We start from the raw sequence: 15,935 nt of genomic DNA, 5'->3' as shown, positions 1-15,935 counted from the left end.
TTCCAAAAGCATAAGATTTGGTTTCACTGAGTTTCTTCAGTATGTCTATTATCTAGTTAATTGAATTTTGCTGTGTATTATTTCCTTCCTCTACTTACTTTGGTTTTAATTTAGTCTTCTGTTTTAAAACTTCCTTGGGTGATCAATGGTGTGTTGGAGGTCCCTAAGACCACCCCCAGGTTCAGTGATTTTCTAGGAGGAATTTCAGGACTCAGCATATAAGTGATATTCATTGCTAAGATTTATTACAACAAGTTACAAGGTAAAACTGCAAAGGGAAAGACATGTGATGTGAAGTGTGAAGGAAACCAGGCATGAGCTTCCAAGAGTCTGCTCACAGTGGTTACTCAGGAAGCAACAATGGGTTGTGACGACACATGTGAAAAGTTGTCTACCAGGGAAGCCCATTAGAGACTCAGTGCCCAGGGTTTTTATTGGTGGTTCCTCATGTAGGCACTTTTTGCCTGGCACATACCAACATTCCAGAGTGCCAGAAAGGAAGAGGTGTTCAGCATAAACCATATTGTTATCAGTTATCAATTGCTTCCTGTGAAATTTTCACTTCATAGATTGCATTCTTCATCTCCTTAAGTTCTGTTTATTTCTTTTTGTGTGTGTGGTTTCCATTTACCTCTTCATTATATGTATATTTACATATACATGTATACATATATACATTCCTTCCAATGTATTTATAGATATATTAATATATTAATATATTATATTATATATATAAATATATATTTATATATAATATATTAAATATATTATATATTTATATATATATTATTTATATATATATCCTTGAATATTTTTATAATAACTACTCTAATGTCTTTGTTTGCTAATTCCATCACTTCTGTTATCCAGGTTTGTTTCTTTTGGATTATTTTTCTTCTAATTGTGGGTTACATTTTCCTGCTTTCTTGAATGTCTAGCAGTTTTTGTTTGGATGCTGGACATTGTGGGGTTTCATCGCAGGGTAGTTGGATTTTGTGGTCTGCCTTACAGAGCCATAAAAATATTGTTTTGACGGGCAGTTAGTTTACTTGTAGATCAAGTTGCTCCTTTGAGGCTCATTTTTAGCTTTGTTGAGTCAATCAGTGAGGCCTCTCTGCTCTGACCGGTTGGAGCCCAAAGTCTCCCGGCTCTGTGTGAGCTCTACTAGTTGTTAAACTCATAGGTCCCTGATAGTAATTTTTTCTCTGATAGTTGGTCTTCGCATGGCCCTATCAGGTCTCACCCTAGACACACACAGCTTATAATTCATTGTAAGACTATGCGGATTTCTAGAGCTTTCTCTGCTTAGCTCCCTCCTCTCTGGTACTCTGCCCACAACTTCCAGCAGCCAAGGCCTTCCTGTGCTCCAATCTCTGACTCATCAGCTCAGTGAGACTGCTGTGCTCCCCTTGGATTCTCTCTCTCTTTGTTCAGTGGTCTGGAACATATCTCCAGTTAGAAAAGAGAGACAATCCTAAAGCTTACCTCTTCTGTTTCCTTTCTTTCAGGAGTCACTGATCTGTGCTTCTATGTGAAAATAGGTGTTTCTTTGTTAAGTTGCCTTTTCTTTCTTTCTTTCTTTCTTTCTTTCTTTCTTTCTTTCTTTTCTTTCTTTCTTTCTTTCTTTCTTTCTTTCTTTCTTTCTGGTGGTAGGGCTGGTTGGATTACCAGTTACTCTGTCATGGCTGGAAATGCACATCATTGACTCCCAGCCCAATGACCATGGTGAGTAGAGGTTCACCAGGAAGAGGTGTGGAGAAGGACATCTTCAGAGAAGGGGCTGCACAGGAGACAGTTGTGAGCTTGAGACACGTGTGGGATGGTGTATGTGTTGTGTTTAGGGGGAGGATTATAGGTGAGCAGGGGGACTGGCAGGAATGTATTTGCAAAGGACCTTGAATGGCAGTGTAGGAATGTGTACATTATCCTGGAGGTGTTGAGGAGGTTATGGCTAATTATGGTTATGACTATAATAGCAATAACATGTAACTGATTTATTTTCATGTCATTTCATTTATTTCACGTCACATGCCAGGCAGGTTCTGCTCTCAGATCTTCCCACGGATCATCTCATTTACTCCTCCAGCCAGCTCATGAAACCCTATGTGTTATTAGGAATTGCCGTGTGCCTTTGTGTTTGTCAAGCACTTTACACAACATCTCATTTAATCTTCACAATAACACTAGGTGGTGGGGACTGTACCCATGCCTGTTGTACAGATCAGGAAACTGATGCTCAGAGAGGGTAAATGACTCGGGGTCACACAGAGAGGAAGTAGCAATTAGGGGCGATTTTCTTTGGGCCATCCAGGTGTCCGTGGCACCCCACTGGCTTCAGACACTGTGAATGTTAGTGCATATGGCTCCTGGGTGGACAGGGGGTGGCCTGGCAGTCAAATGGTAGTATCTATGATAGTTTAAAATCATGCCCTCAACTTGTTTGAATACCCTTCCCATCACAGGGTGGACTCGATTCCCCACCCCTTCAATATGGGCCAAGCTTTAGCAACTCCCTTCTAATGAATAGAATGCGACAGAGAGGATGCCTGGTAACATTCGAGGCTACTTTTAAAGAGACAACTCTGCTTCCACCGGACTCGTTCTCTTGTGATACAGGCCTTGGGAGTCCTGATGTGTTTTCTGATTCTATTGTTTTGCCTTTCTGAGTATATCGTAGAAAAGGGATCATCCAGGGTGCGGTCTGGTTTCTTGGCCTCCCATATAGGTCTTGAGGTTCATCCACGTTGCTGTGGGTGTCTGTAGTCCGGTCCTTTTTATTTCTGAGGTGCTTTGTCAACCTGCTGTGGGGCCAACAGCAGTGGCAGCCACTCCAGGGTGGTGGTGGTGGTGGGGGGGTGGCAGACAAGGCTTCCTGGGGAAGTCAGCGCCCGTAAGAGGTGATGTTTGCCGGCCCTTGGGGAGGGGAGGGTGGGTCTGCCGAGGAACAGCAGCGTAAGGGCCCTGTGTGAGCACACGGCACTTTAGAGGAAGAGGCCCAGTGGGAATGTGGGGAGTGGTCAGGTTTGGGGCTGAAGAGGTGGGTCCCAGGGCAGATGGGGAGTGCCCGTAAGTCACATCGATGAGTTTGGCTTCCAGCTTGCAAAGTGATATGATTCGGGTCTCTCTACTGCAGAGGGGAGAGTGGACTGGGTGTATATAGGTGCAGGTTGGAAGGCCAGTGGTGGTGGGGTAAGGGTCCCAGGTCAGGGAAGGTGGTGACCTGAGCTGGGGCAATGGGCAGAGTAGATCTTAGACTGGCCTAGAGAGGGACTTGAGAGGATCTGGTGACTCCTCTTATGTGGGGAGGGGGCAGAACGCAACAAAACTACCCCCCGGATTCGGGACCTGGGCACCTGAATAGATGGTACGCCAGTCTCTGGAAGAGGAGCAAGCAAGGATGAACAACTACGGAACTGCTGACGTAAAAGCGTCAACACGTCTGGCAAGTCCATCAGGAAGCTGGGTGTTTGGGCCCGTGGAGGGACACGGAGTTGGGCACATTGACACGGGGCGGGGAGGGGCGGGGGAGGAGATGAGTGAAGACTGTGGAAGGTGCAGGGCCCAAGACAGAGACGTGAAGAATGCCAGGATTTAAAGAGGAGGGAAAGAGGCGTGCAAGCGAGATGGAAGGAGATGTCCTGGGGAATCAGGTGCAGACCAGCCAGCGTGCTGAGGAGCCTCCGGGGAGGGGGCTGCAAGGGGAGGCGGAGGGCACCAGCAGGCGTGCTTCTCAGGCTCAAGTCAGCCACGCTGCCCGGCCCAAGGACGGCCAGCCCCTGTTGACCTTAGAGATGTCCCCCTTGGAGGAAGGCAAGCAGCAAAGGCCCGAGCACTGGCTGGTGAGGGGTGGGCAGAAGGGGGTTCAGTTTGGATGCACTTCTCTGTCCTGCACTGTGGTCGTGAAGGGGGCAGCGGGTGGAATGCTGAGGGGCGTGGGATCGAGGGAGGATTTTAGATGAGGGAAGCTTGCGGACATTAAGCGCCGACACAAGGCAGACGGCAGAGAGGGGTGTTCTGGTTACCTATTACCGAGCAACAAACCACGGCAAACCCAATGCTCTAAAAAAACAACCAGTTATTACCTCTCACAGCTCTCGGACTGGCCGGGCTCAGCTGGTTCACCGGGGGCCGTGGCCACCGTAGGTTTGAACCCCAAGATGGCTCACTCACGTGGCGGCCGGGAGCTCGGCAGAGGCTGCCAATGGGAACATCTTGCTTCTTCTTCGTGTGGCCTTTCCACCCTGATTGGGCTCCTCACAGCATAACAGCTGGATCCCAAGAAAGAGTACTTCAAGTGCTCCAAACCAGAAGCTGCCCCGTGGGCTGAAATCCAGACTTGGAAGTGACAGGGTTTCACTCCCGCCTCATTCTGTAGGTCAAGCAAGTGACAGTCAGCCCCGACTAAAGGGATAGAGCAAGAGACTTCCTCTCTTGATGAGAAGAGCTGACAAGAATTTGGGCAATCTTTCATGAAATGTAGGAGAAGGTGAGCCTAGAAGAGAAAAATGGAAGAATCCGTTGAGAGAATGGCAGGGCTTGGGGCCCGCAGCACATGTTGGAGGACCGGCGTTAGAGAGAAGAGGGCTTGGAATGGAGTTCTAGAAGGGTACGGCCGCCTTATACTTTATGAAGAAGATCTAAATAGGTCCACCAACCACCAGGTTCTGGGCCGTGTCACCCACTTTGGATTTCCCCCTCCCATCGTGAGATAGGTAGCGGAGCGAGCCTCTCAAGGACGACGCATTGTTGATTGCTGATGTGTGGCCTTCATCACTTCTCTCAATGGGCCTGTGAGGTCAGCGTTGTGTTAGCCACCTTACAGGTGAGGCAACGGAGGCTCAGCGAAGTCTGTCTCTCTGAGTGAATGGGCTGATGGTCTGCACGTAAAAGATACCTGCTGTCTCCTCTCTGAAGAGTATGTAGATGTCACAACAACTCCTCCGAGGAGGGAACCCATAATGGACATGGGGTGGTTTGCACCCCAGGAGAGGGGGTGAGGGATTGGGGGCGTCAGCTCAGACCCTGGCATGCTGAAAGGGTTTTGGGGAGAGGGGTATGGAGGCTGAGACTCTGAGGTCCAAGCCCCTTGGAACGAGAGGAAAAAGATGAAGGAAGGGGTCTTGGCTGCAGAAACCATGGGCAGGTGACCACCATTTCCGCCACCCTAATCATGCACTTGTGATATTAATAAAAGTAATTTATGTCATGTGACTGCTTTTTAACTAGCTGCTTTCAGGCCTTAAGACCGGGATTATAAAAGGCATGCATTTATAAATTATTAGCCCAGAGCTCATAAGCACATATACTTTGGGGAACACTTTGGTAGCACTTTAAATTAATTTATTGTCATTCATTCCAGCTGTCTGTGATGTAAACCTTCAGCTATAAATTTGTACCATCATCTGACACGCCATTAACTAAGGTGCTGCCCAAGCCAGAGCACATAATAAAACATTCGAATACAATTTCTGTAGGGATGTATGTCTCCCCTCTCCTTCTTCTCCCCTTCCCTTCCCTTCCCTTCCCTTCCCTTCCCTTCCCTTCCCTTCCCTTCCCTCCCCTTCCCTTCCCCTCCCTTCCCCTCCCCTCCCTTCCCCTCTCCTCCTCTATTAATGACAAGCAACTTAGAGAGAAGGCAGATGCCTGGGAGCTGTGTCAGCAAAAGAATCAAGGTGGGTAAGACCTCGTCTGCCCCAGGACCCTCCATGGAGCTCACGGGGTTTCATCCCATTGTACAGATGGGACATCAGAGATCCAGAGAACGTGTGGGTTTGTCCAAGGCCACACAGTCAGCAGAAATCATGGCTTCCCCAGTGCCTTCTTGGTAGGCAGGCTGAGTCTATGCTCCTGAGAAATTTGGCCTGGGCAAGAGTGAGAGCCCTGGAGTTCAGAAGAAAGTTAGGAGCAGGGAGTAAGATTTCCTTGAGAGGAGTTTCTGGTGGGGCAAGTGGAAAAGAATTCCAGGAATGCTGGGCAAACAGAAGGAAAGAACAGAGGAGGATTCATCCCACAATCACTGCCTTTGAACATCAGAAAGGCAGAGAGTGGCTTGTTTGGGTGGCCTAGGGGGACGGAGCTGGCACGTGGGAAATCAGTCCAGGGGAACAATTTGGATCCCATGAGGAGGGGTTTAGTAATGGTGAGAGCTGGCTGAGGTTGGAGAGAGTTCCCTGTCACCAGAGCGGACACAGTGCCACACAACTGGAAGGGGACATGGGACAGTGTATTAGTCCCCATTACTGTTGTAACACGTGACCACCAAAGTCATGCTCAAAACAACACAAGTCCATTAGCTTATAGTTATGGAGGTCGGAACTCCCAAATGGGTCTCATTGGGCTAAAATCAAGGTGTTGGACGGGCTGCGTTCCCTCTGGAGGCTCTAGGGGAGAATCCAGTCTTTTGCTTTTCCAGCTTCTAGAGGCTGCCTGCTTTCCTTGACTCGGTCTTCAAAGCCGGTAACATCACGCGGGGTCCCTCCCTTGCTGCCACCTCCCTGCTTCTGTCTTCTGCCTCCCCCTTTGGTCACGTGCACCCCCGTGATCCCATGAGGTTCACCTGCATAGTCCAGGAACATCACCCCTCTCCAGCTGAGCCGAATCACAACCTTACCTCACAACCCGCAACCCTCCTTCTCCTTTCTGTGTAACCTAACGCGCTCCTCGCTTCCAGGGACCACGATGGGGGTATTGTTCTGCCCCACCACAGATGGGGAGGAAGCCTTCCGATGTTTCCAGTCTGGAATCAGGGGACATTTTATTGCTTCGCTTAAGCAAGATAAGGTACGAGGAGGAAGAAGAAAGGGAAAAGGAGGAAGAGAAAGTAGAGACAGGGCTTGGGAACAGCCGGAGAAGGGGTCGAAGAGAGAGCAGGAGGATGGATGGAAAATTCAACGTCATCCTACGTCGGCTCACTTTCGCCCCACACTCTCTAGGTCAGGCCAGGCATTAGACTTGAACTCAAATCCCAGTGCTTCTGCAGACCAGCTGTGTCACCGGAAGCCGGTCTGTTACCTGCTGTTGCTGGCTTCAGATTCTCCACTGGTAAAACGAGGTCCCTCTGGCCCTGGCCTCTGAAAGTTTTCCAAATCACCTGTCTGGAGTGAGCCATGCTGAGAGAGGCCACGGTGGTGGGGACGTTCCGGAAGGGCTGCCTGACAGAGTGGACACAGCACCTTCCCCAGTGGGCACCTGGACATTGTTGCTCTTTGAAGGGAGGACTGAGGAGCCCAGTGGTCCCTGGACTCCGGGAGCTCTAGTCCCTGCCCCTGCCCCAACTGCAAGGTCCTTGAGTCCACCCTGCTCCACCTGAGTTAAGGGCAGACACCCTGTCCCCCATCCCCACTGCCAATTTGGCCCTCTTGCTCTCCTCCCTGAAAGCCCCAGCGATCCTGGAGATCTGGTCTTGGGAGAGTTTTGCAGCAGCCTGGAAGGAGCCTAGCAAGAGGCTGTGCGTTCCCTGTTGACAATGGTGGCACCTTTCTCTTGCAGACTCTAGGGCAGGGTCCGCGTCTTTCTTTTTTTTAATTAAAAAAAAATTTTTTTTTCAACGTTTATTTATTTTTGAGACAGAGAGAGACAGAGCATGAACAGGGGAGGGGCAGAGACAGAGGGAGACACAGAATCTGAAACAGGCTCCAGGCTCCGAGCTGTCAGCACAGAGCCCGACGCGGGGCTCGAACTCACGGGCCGTGAGATCACGACCTGAGCCAAAGTCGGACGCTTAACCGACCAAGCCACCCAGGCGCCCCAGGGTCTGCGTCTTTCTAAAACCCCATCTGTCCACCTCCCTCATTTCTCTCAAGTCTTCCAAATAAGGTCCTTAATTTGGGTAATGAGAGGACTTATCTGCCAGGGCTTTGGACAAGGTAGAGAAGGTAGCCATTCTCAACTTCATGGCAGCACTGTGTCCGACACGTAACAGAAAGTGGTGGGTGGTGGCATTCCGATCGGTGCTGTCCCCTGGCATGCCGTGTTCATTCCTTCTCAAGTATGCCTTGCCTCCTGACATCTGCCAGGGACCCCCTGGCCCCAAATAACTGCGAGTCTGAGCTCTGGTGGCTTCTTCTTATGTGACCAAGCCTTTGGGGTTGGTGTTACTGTCTCCCTGTCTGCCTAGCTGGCCAGGAGGGGGCCCTCAGGGGCTATAGGGATTGTGATGGCTACAAGGCAGGGCCTGTGTCTGATTGGCCCTTGGGCCCCAGGAGGTACCCTCAGCCGGGTAGTTGGTAGGCGCTAGATCAGGTGTCGGAATGAAGGGCTTCGTGAATGAGTGAGTGCGTGGTTCAGAGTTAGCTCACTCAGCAAACGTCACTCAGCTTTGCTTCTGCGCCAGGCCCTGGGGCAGGGGGGCTCCTTGACTCAGCCTGTGCCCTCCAGGGTGGCTTTGACTTTCGTGTGCTACGGTGGTGAGTGTGTGGGTCACTGACAGCAGAGTCAGGGGGACGGAGAGGGCTCAGGATGGGGGCGTCTGTGGTTCTTGAATCCTCAGCACCCACTCTGTGCTGATACTCCCGCCCCTGCTTATCTCCAGCCAGACCTTGACGAGCCAAGAACCAGTTCTATTAATCAATTATCTGCTGCCGGCACTGAGAACAGAGCTTCCTGGCCAGATAAAACCCAGGGGAAGGGGCAGGGGCCGGGACACGCATGGGGTGCATGAGTGGAGCCCACCATCTTCTGGATGGGCACCACGGTGGGCACGCACCCTGGTGGTGGGGAAACCCCGACACGCTCATCCTGAAGTGTAAATCTTTGGGCGTGCCGTTCTCATGCATACGCACAGCCCCACGACCTCACAAGGCCCCCTACATGCACCTCTCGTGTTCTCGTAGCACATCCCCCCGCATGGCTTCCCACGCGCATACAGCTACCTGCACCCTACTTAGACACAGACACACCCTCTCCCCACATCTGCCCAGGGAGCCTGCTCCCACACGCCCTGCCTACTTCTCGACCATCACACCCACCTCCGCCTACCTTCCACACGCACATGCGTGTGTAACACACATCCTCCACGCATGTGCCCTGCCAGGGCCCATGCCAAGGGCTCCCTCCGGGGTCCCCAAGCTGGAGAGTGGCGCCATCATGCACTGGCCTGTATGAGGTTTCTGAGGGCAGGTGGATTATTTTCTGGATTCGGTTGGTTTGGTCCGAAGTTTTGGCCATGCGATCGGGAGACCCGCATTCGAGTCAGAGGTCTAAATTCATTCACTGTGTGGGACTCTGGATGAGTCAGTCCCATTCCTGATCCAGACCTCAGTTTCCTCACCCATGAGATGGCAGAAATGCCAACCCTGATGGGTGTTTGCAGGATCCAATCCAATGCGATCGTGGAAGTGAAGATGTTTTGTTAAAATGTTGTGTTTCCCGCCGTCATGGTTGTGGATTCGCCAGGGTCCCATGGAACTAGGAAGCCCTGTTGATGTGCTTGTCATCGGGAAAACCCAGCCTGATCCTGGTAATCTTGAGGGTTTGCACCCCAGCCCCCATCAACCCCCCAGCCCAGTGGCTCAGCTCCTGCCAGGACCCAGCTCCTCGCCCAGGCCGCTCCCGTCCAGGCCAAAGAACACGGTCTTGCTCTCAGCCACCCACAGCCACCTCCTGACCACCAGTGTCCGCCACGCCTCCTGGGACCCAAGACCTTTCCCCTCCCGTCCTTGCCAAGCACCAGAGGTGGCAGTGTGAGGGGACATCATGGAACTCGGGCTCCAGAAGAGTCAAGAACTCGCTGCGGCTGGGGACGGTGGGGTGGTGGGGCCGAGGCGGGGGACAGTGGCATGAGGGTGGATGTGGCATGGGAGCGTGGAGACCCGTGTGCCTGGGGGTGTTGGGGAATGTGACTGTGGGGGTGTCCATGTGGGGTGTGGGAGTGTCGGTGGGGGTCAGGGAGCGGGCGTGTGAGTGTGTGGGGGCGGCGATGGAGGTCCGTGTGGCCGTGTGAATGTGGGGTGTGTGTGTGTGTCTGTCTGGGTGGTAGTGTTTGCATTGTGGGTGGTGGGTCTGGGAGGGTGGCCGTGGTGTGGATGTGGGTTTCTTTGTTGGGCATGTGTGAGTGCAGCGTGTGGCGTGAGGTGTGGGGGGAGGCGCTCCGGGCAGGTGGGGGGAGACAGGCAGGCAGGCAGGCAGGCAGGCGGCCAGGACTCTTCCCCCCGCTTCTCCCGCACGGTGGCTGGGCTGACAGCCGGGCAGAGAAGAAAACTAGACGTCAGGGAAATCAGTCAGAGACAAATCGATTCCCTTTAGAGGTGAGAAAAAGCAGATGCTGCGGCTGCTGGTGGCCTGTTAGGCTCGGAGCCACATCCCTCCCCAGCCCGAGCCACCCTCCCCCATTCCCCGCGCTGCCAATGCACCCCCCCCACCCCATCTACCGCCTTTGTTTGGGGCCCTGCTGTGGGCCTGCTGCCCGGGCTGCCTCGCCATCCCTTCCCCAGCAGGCCAGGGGCGCTTGATGGAGCCCATGCTGGGCGCAAGTGCGTGTGTGTGTGTGTGTGTGTGTGTGCAAGTGTGCATGTGTGATGGGGGGGCACGCCTTAGCTGATGACAGAGCCCCCTCAGGGACTGTGGAGATGGTGGGTCACCAACTTGGCCAAGGACACCCAGGAAGCCAGAGGCAGAGCCGGACCAGGGCTCAGACCTCCTGGGTGCCGAACAGGGGCAGTGCTTTCTCCCTCCTCCCCCCAGGGACACTTGCAGCAAAGTGTCCCTTTCTTCCCTCCATGGCCTGTTCAGGAGCTGTCCCTGGACGGTGCTGGCCCCACATCCTTCCTCCTGGGCGCACATCAGGCTGGGTCCCGGGGGGCATCGCTCCTTCCTGTAGCCTAGAGAGGAAGGTCTGCCCCCCCCAGATCCCACTCTAGGCCAGGCTGGCTCAGATCAGCTTCAGACTTGAGTGGGGACCGAAGATCAACCTTTTGGCCTCAGCCCCATGGTAGAGTGTCTGGGGGACCCTGCACCTGGGATCCTTGCCACAGCCACCAGCAGAACTCCCGCTTTGGGGTGAGGTCTTGACCCCTCCCCACCCCTGCCCCCCCCCGCCGGACCTTGCTGACCACTCAGCTGTAGGGTGGTCCCCCATTCCAGGCTCTCCTTTCTGCTGCCCCCTTTCCTTTGGGTTGCAAAACCCCAAGCAAATCAGGGAACAAGGGTGCACAGAAACGGAGACCCTTCTGGACGCAAGACTCTGTTTCCCCATTGTTTTCTGGCTCCCATCATCAGGCTTTGCAGGTACAGGCTCAGCGGAGCTACTGAGCGCTGTTCTGGGCCAGCCAGGGATGCGACAGTGAACAAGACAGCCCGGGCCTGCCTTCAGGGAGCCTTGCATCTGGCTGGGAGATGCGCTGTGACTCCACCTGGGACTGAGAAGTATAGGGTGGGAAGACAGGGAGGGAAGGGCCCCCACACCAAACCCAGACTCCTCCCCACCCCGACTTGACTTCCTGTGCCCCTTCCTTCCTTCCTTCCTTCCTTCCTTCCTTCCTTCCTTCCTTCCTTCCTTCCCAGGACAGTGAAGCTTCAGTTGGCACAGATGCCCTGCTATTTGACGTGAAATCATTGATGTTGGAGCTGATCAGTTGAGCGGAGGGTGGGAGAAATGGCGGTTCTAGCAGCTTGGTTTCTGGGGTGCCACACCAGCAGAGGGTCCCTTTCTGGACCCACCAAGACCCCCACTCTCAGGCGTGTCCTGGCCCATGTCCACTTGCCTGGGCCCTCCGTGGCCACCTCCAGTCACACTCAGGTGTCCGAAACCTCCCCTGAGTGGCCTGTGTTCCCAGCCCTGGCTCTCTCAGCTGTGACTGTGTGTGTCCCAAGACAGGCGCCAAACCACTCTGGGTCTCGTTTCCTCCCTGGCTGGCGGAATGGGCTGGGGGCCTTGCTCACCCTGGAGGGACTCGGGGCTGGTGGCAGGTACGAGAGCTGCTCAAAGTAACAGCTGTGTTTTTGTTACTGGTGACCAGGGGGATGGCTCGCGGAGCCCTTTCCAAACCCCACGCCTGGCCTAGATTCTCAGTGGCCAGCCAGACGGGAGAGGACAAGGATTGATCCACAAACATCGATTGAACCAATTTGGGGCCAAGCCCTGTTGTGGGCAGACAGCAGCTGGCACAGGGCCTGGCCCATGACACGCGTCCAAAAAATAACTGCCGAGAGAAGGAACGGATCGTGCCGTGAGTATAGAAGCTGCTGGTGTGTCTCCGGCCCCCAGGGAGCTTACAGTCCCCCTGGGACACGAACGTGGGTTCTGACTCCAGCTCTGCCTCTGACTGCTCCTGGCCTTCCCGTTTGTCCCTCTGTAACATCGGGAGCTCAGTGACCTTGAAGACCATTTCCTGCTGGGATATTAATACCACCACTAATAATAACAGTAGCCGTCGAGGCAGGAGCAAGCCTGCTAAAATTAGCTGCACCTGTTGAGGGTACGACACGTGCCAGGCCCTCTCCATATGTTCTGACGTCAGTCCCTGCTGCGTGAGCTGGACGCAGCATCGCCATGTTGACAACCAGGGGATGGGTGCTCTGTACTCGCGCAGGGTCCCGGAGCTAGAACAGAACTCACGGCTGTTTTGGTTGGGCTTGGAGGATGGCAAAGACCAGAGGCACCCAGCTGACCTCAAGTAAGGGAGGACTGAGTGAAAAGGGAAACCTCGTGGGGACTGCGGGGAGCCAGCCCCCAGCCTGCGGGCAGGGCAGGACTGTGCCGTGTGTGGTGTGGGGACAGGGGACGGGAGCCCTCCCAGAAGGGTCCAGAAGTCCCCAGAGCTGCAGTTCGGCATCACCCCTCAGCGGGCCTCCTTCCTATCTCTCTGCTTCTTTCTTTCGGTTCCAGATCACCTGCTGAGTTCCCTTTTTCCTCTCTGTATGTCTGTTCTGGACCCCCCAGCCCGTGCTCCTCATAGATGCGGCTGTCATCCCACGGAGTCTCCTCTCGGATTCTCTCCAGATCCCCTCTCGGCCTCTCCCTCGCCCCCATTTTACTTCCTACTTCCCAATTCAAGGTCCGCGACCCGGGACCTCTTTTGGCCCCTGCCAGGCCCCCGCCGCCCCCACGTGCCTTTGGATGGTCAGACCCCACCCCTTGTCTGTTCAGCTGTGGGGAAGGGGCGCGTTCCCTTCTCCCAGCCGTCCTCAGACTTGGCCTCAGGGCCCTGTTCCACTATGAAAAATTATTGGAGACTTGAAAGGGCTTTTGTTTATGTGGTTGTATCTATTGATATTTACCATATTAGAAATTAAAGCCGAGAAATCATAAAATATTTATTCTTGAAGAACAAGGACAAAGCATTACATATTAACATATATATTTTCATGAAAAATAACTACTTTCTGAAATGAAAACGTACGGGAGGGGCATCACTTCTGGGTGTTTTGCAGATCTCTTTAATGACTCACCTAAGAGAAGACAGCTGGGTGCTCATGTCTGCCTTTGGATTCATTTTGTTGATGCCCCTAGAAAACCTCTCTGTATATTTGTTTCCAAAAGAGAGAGAGTGTATAAGGCACACAATGCCTTCTAACTTCGCAGAGCTTCTGGAAGAACCGGTGTCTTAGATCGTCCCTGATGTGGCCCTCGCAGGATTTCTGGTAGTGCTGGGTTCCTCTACAACCTGACAAATGCCATGGGATCCCAGCAGTCACACGAAGGCAGGACGCTAGGTCCAAGAGCCCAGTGATTCTTGGAGCTGGAACTGGATCCGCGGGACCTGGGAGCGCCCAGTGGAGCTTCGAGTAGCTTCCTGAGGACGCAGGAGGTGAATGGAGGCACGACAGATGGGTGTATCTGGAGAGGCAGAGGGGAGAGGGAGAGTCTCCCAGGCCGTGGGAAACGACTGGGCACATCTTCAAAGTGGGAAGGCGAGGCATGGGGCCAAGGCCGACCGAGACCTTCAGGGCCCCAAGCGCTCGAAAGATCACGGTGCTCACTCCCACCCTGCATGGCAACTGAGAATAAAGTTTATTTTCCATAGCGACGCTAAGCTTCCTGTGTGTGTTGGAAGTTGAAATAGCCTCCTTCTAGTTTCTGGATTGCAAAACTGTGGGTAAGTGCACAGAAGCAGAACTTGTCTCCTCTTTTGTTCTGTTGGTGCTGGGTTGTGTTAGTGCCTGCTGTAAGGGCTTGCTGTGCTGCTTGGGTCGTGTATGGACCCTGGGGGTAAGTGGCGAGCGGGGTGAGTGGGGATGGGAGCTCTGAGAGCTCCGGGCATTCAGACCCTACTGCCAAGAGAGGGTCTGAGCCGCCTGGCCTGGAACTGCCCTCCGGGGGGCAGATGTAGCAGAAGCTTTGGCTCAGCCTGGAGTCCCCAAATCTGGGGCTGGGTGGGACAGTCTCTCCCATGGCCTTCGTTTTTTCTGCTTCCTGTGGGCTGGTGGACCTCAGTGGGGGGTGGGGGAGTGGGAGGGTCCTGGAGGTGGAACGACCCCCACCCCAGCAGAGAGCCAGAGGCCTGGTCAGGGACAGAGGTCTCAGGGCTGTGCGGCGGTTTGTGGGCCCACTGGCTGTCTGAACGCCAGCTCTGCCATTGACTCTGTGCCTTAGTTTTCTCATCTGCAAGGTGGGGTTAAGGACGCCCAGCTCACAGGTCTGTCATGAAGGCACAATGAGAGTCAAGAGGTAAAACATCCGGTGCGAAGAACGGGGCCATCTCCACGAAGCACCAGCTTCATTCCACTTTTGTCTCGTGCCATAGCTCAGATCCGAGTTCATAGGAATTGCTCGATAAACATCTGTTGAACACAAGAATTAATAAATGAACACATTCGTGGCTCACATGATAACAGTTCTCTCCGTAGGCAAGGCCAGTCCAACCACCTCGGGCAGAGAAGCTCAGACCCAGAGAGGGAAAGTGACTTTAAGGGCCACGCAGCAGGTTAGTGCCTGAGCCGAGTCCTGAACTCTGGCTCAGCTACCGTCAGCCGTGGGGCCCTCAGTGAGGAGGGTGTCTGGGGGAGGGGGCTGGGCATCCCTCCCCTGCATGTGTATATGTGCATGTGCGTGCATGCTTGCATGCATGTGTGTATGCCTGGGAAGCCAGGAGACTAGATGCCCTTCTCTCCAGGGTTCTCCCTCCTGCCGGAAGGCCTGTGGTGGGCGCCTGGCCTACCTGGCCCCTGCCCGTCTCACCTATTTGTTGGGATTTCTGTGCAGGCTGGACCTCTATAGGGAGGTGCGATCTTCTGGACCTAATGAAGTTATCACGGCCTGTAAGAGAGCCCAGGCTGGCTGTTCCAAGTTTGGGAGGGAGTGGGGGGAAGATCTGGGGAAGGTGGGGGTGCATGTCATGTCTCCCTTGGCATCCTGGGACTGGGAGGGGCCCCTTCCTTCTCCTGCCTGCCAAAGCCCCCCAGGCCAGGAGACCCCATCTTGGCCACAAGCCTGTTTCCTGGTCGGTGTTGTAAATCAGCTGTTCTGCTTCATTCCAGAGCTTCTCAAAGTGTGGCCTGTGGAGCGCAGCTGCAGCAACCTGGAGCTGGGTAGAAATGCAGACTCCAGGCTCCACCCCAGACCTGCGGGGTTAAAGTTTCTGTGGGTGGCACCCAGGAATCTGCATTTTACAAGGCCTCTTCTGACGCTTACAAATTTTAGAAATCACTGCTTACACAATTCCTCAACAAAAATGTGACATCTAGCAGGGCTGACATTAAAAGTGGATGGGTGGGGGCCCCTGGGGGGCGCAGTCCGTTAAGCGTCCGACTCTTGATCTCGGCTCAGGTCATGGTCTCACGGTTCGTGAGTTCAAGCCCCACAAGCGGGCTCTGCACTGATAATGTAATGTACAGCCTGCTTGGGATTCTGTTTCTACTGCTCTCTGACCCTCCCCGACTTGTGCTCTCTCTCTCTCTCTCTTTCTCAAAATAAATAAACTTAAAAAATTTTTTTTGGAAAGGGGGGATAGGTGTTTTCTGCCTAGACTTAGAATTATTTATGTATTTTTTATTGAGGT

General features: G+C 53.6%; 1 long non-coding RNA gene across 2 annotated transcripts; it reads left to right on the top strand.

Annotated features, from left to right (window-relative positions):
• The first annotated feature begins 13,980 nt into the window (after window positions 1-13,980).
• Window positions 13,981-15,708, top strand: LOC102970386. Of its 2 annotated transcripts, none has more exons than XR_006209380.1 (4): window positions 13,981-14,146; window positions 14,785-14,861; window positions 15,140-15,195; window positions 15,415-15,708. It is a non-coding gene; the product is annotated as an uncharacterized LOC102970386 (long non-coding RNA). The 2 variants fall into 2 exon arrangements; XR_006209381.1 differs by having other exon boundaries at window positions 14,773-14,861.
• Window positions 15,709-15,935: the final 227 nt, after the last annotated feature.

This window comes from Panthera tigris, chromosome D2 (assembly GCF_018350195.1).
Source record: "Panthera tigris isolate Pti1 chromosome D2, P.tigris_Pti1_mat1.1, whole genome shotgun sequence".
Lineage (NCBI taxonomy): Eukaryota > Metazoa > Chordata > Mammalia > Carnivora > Felidae > Panthera > Panthera tigris.
This window is presented reverse-complemented; position numbering and strand designations above follow the sequence as displayed.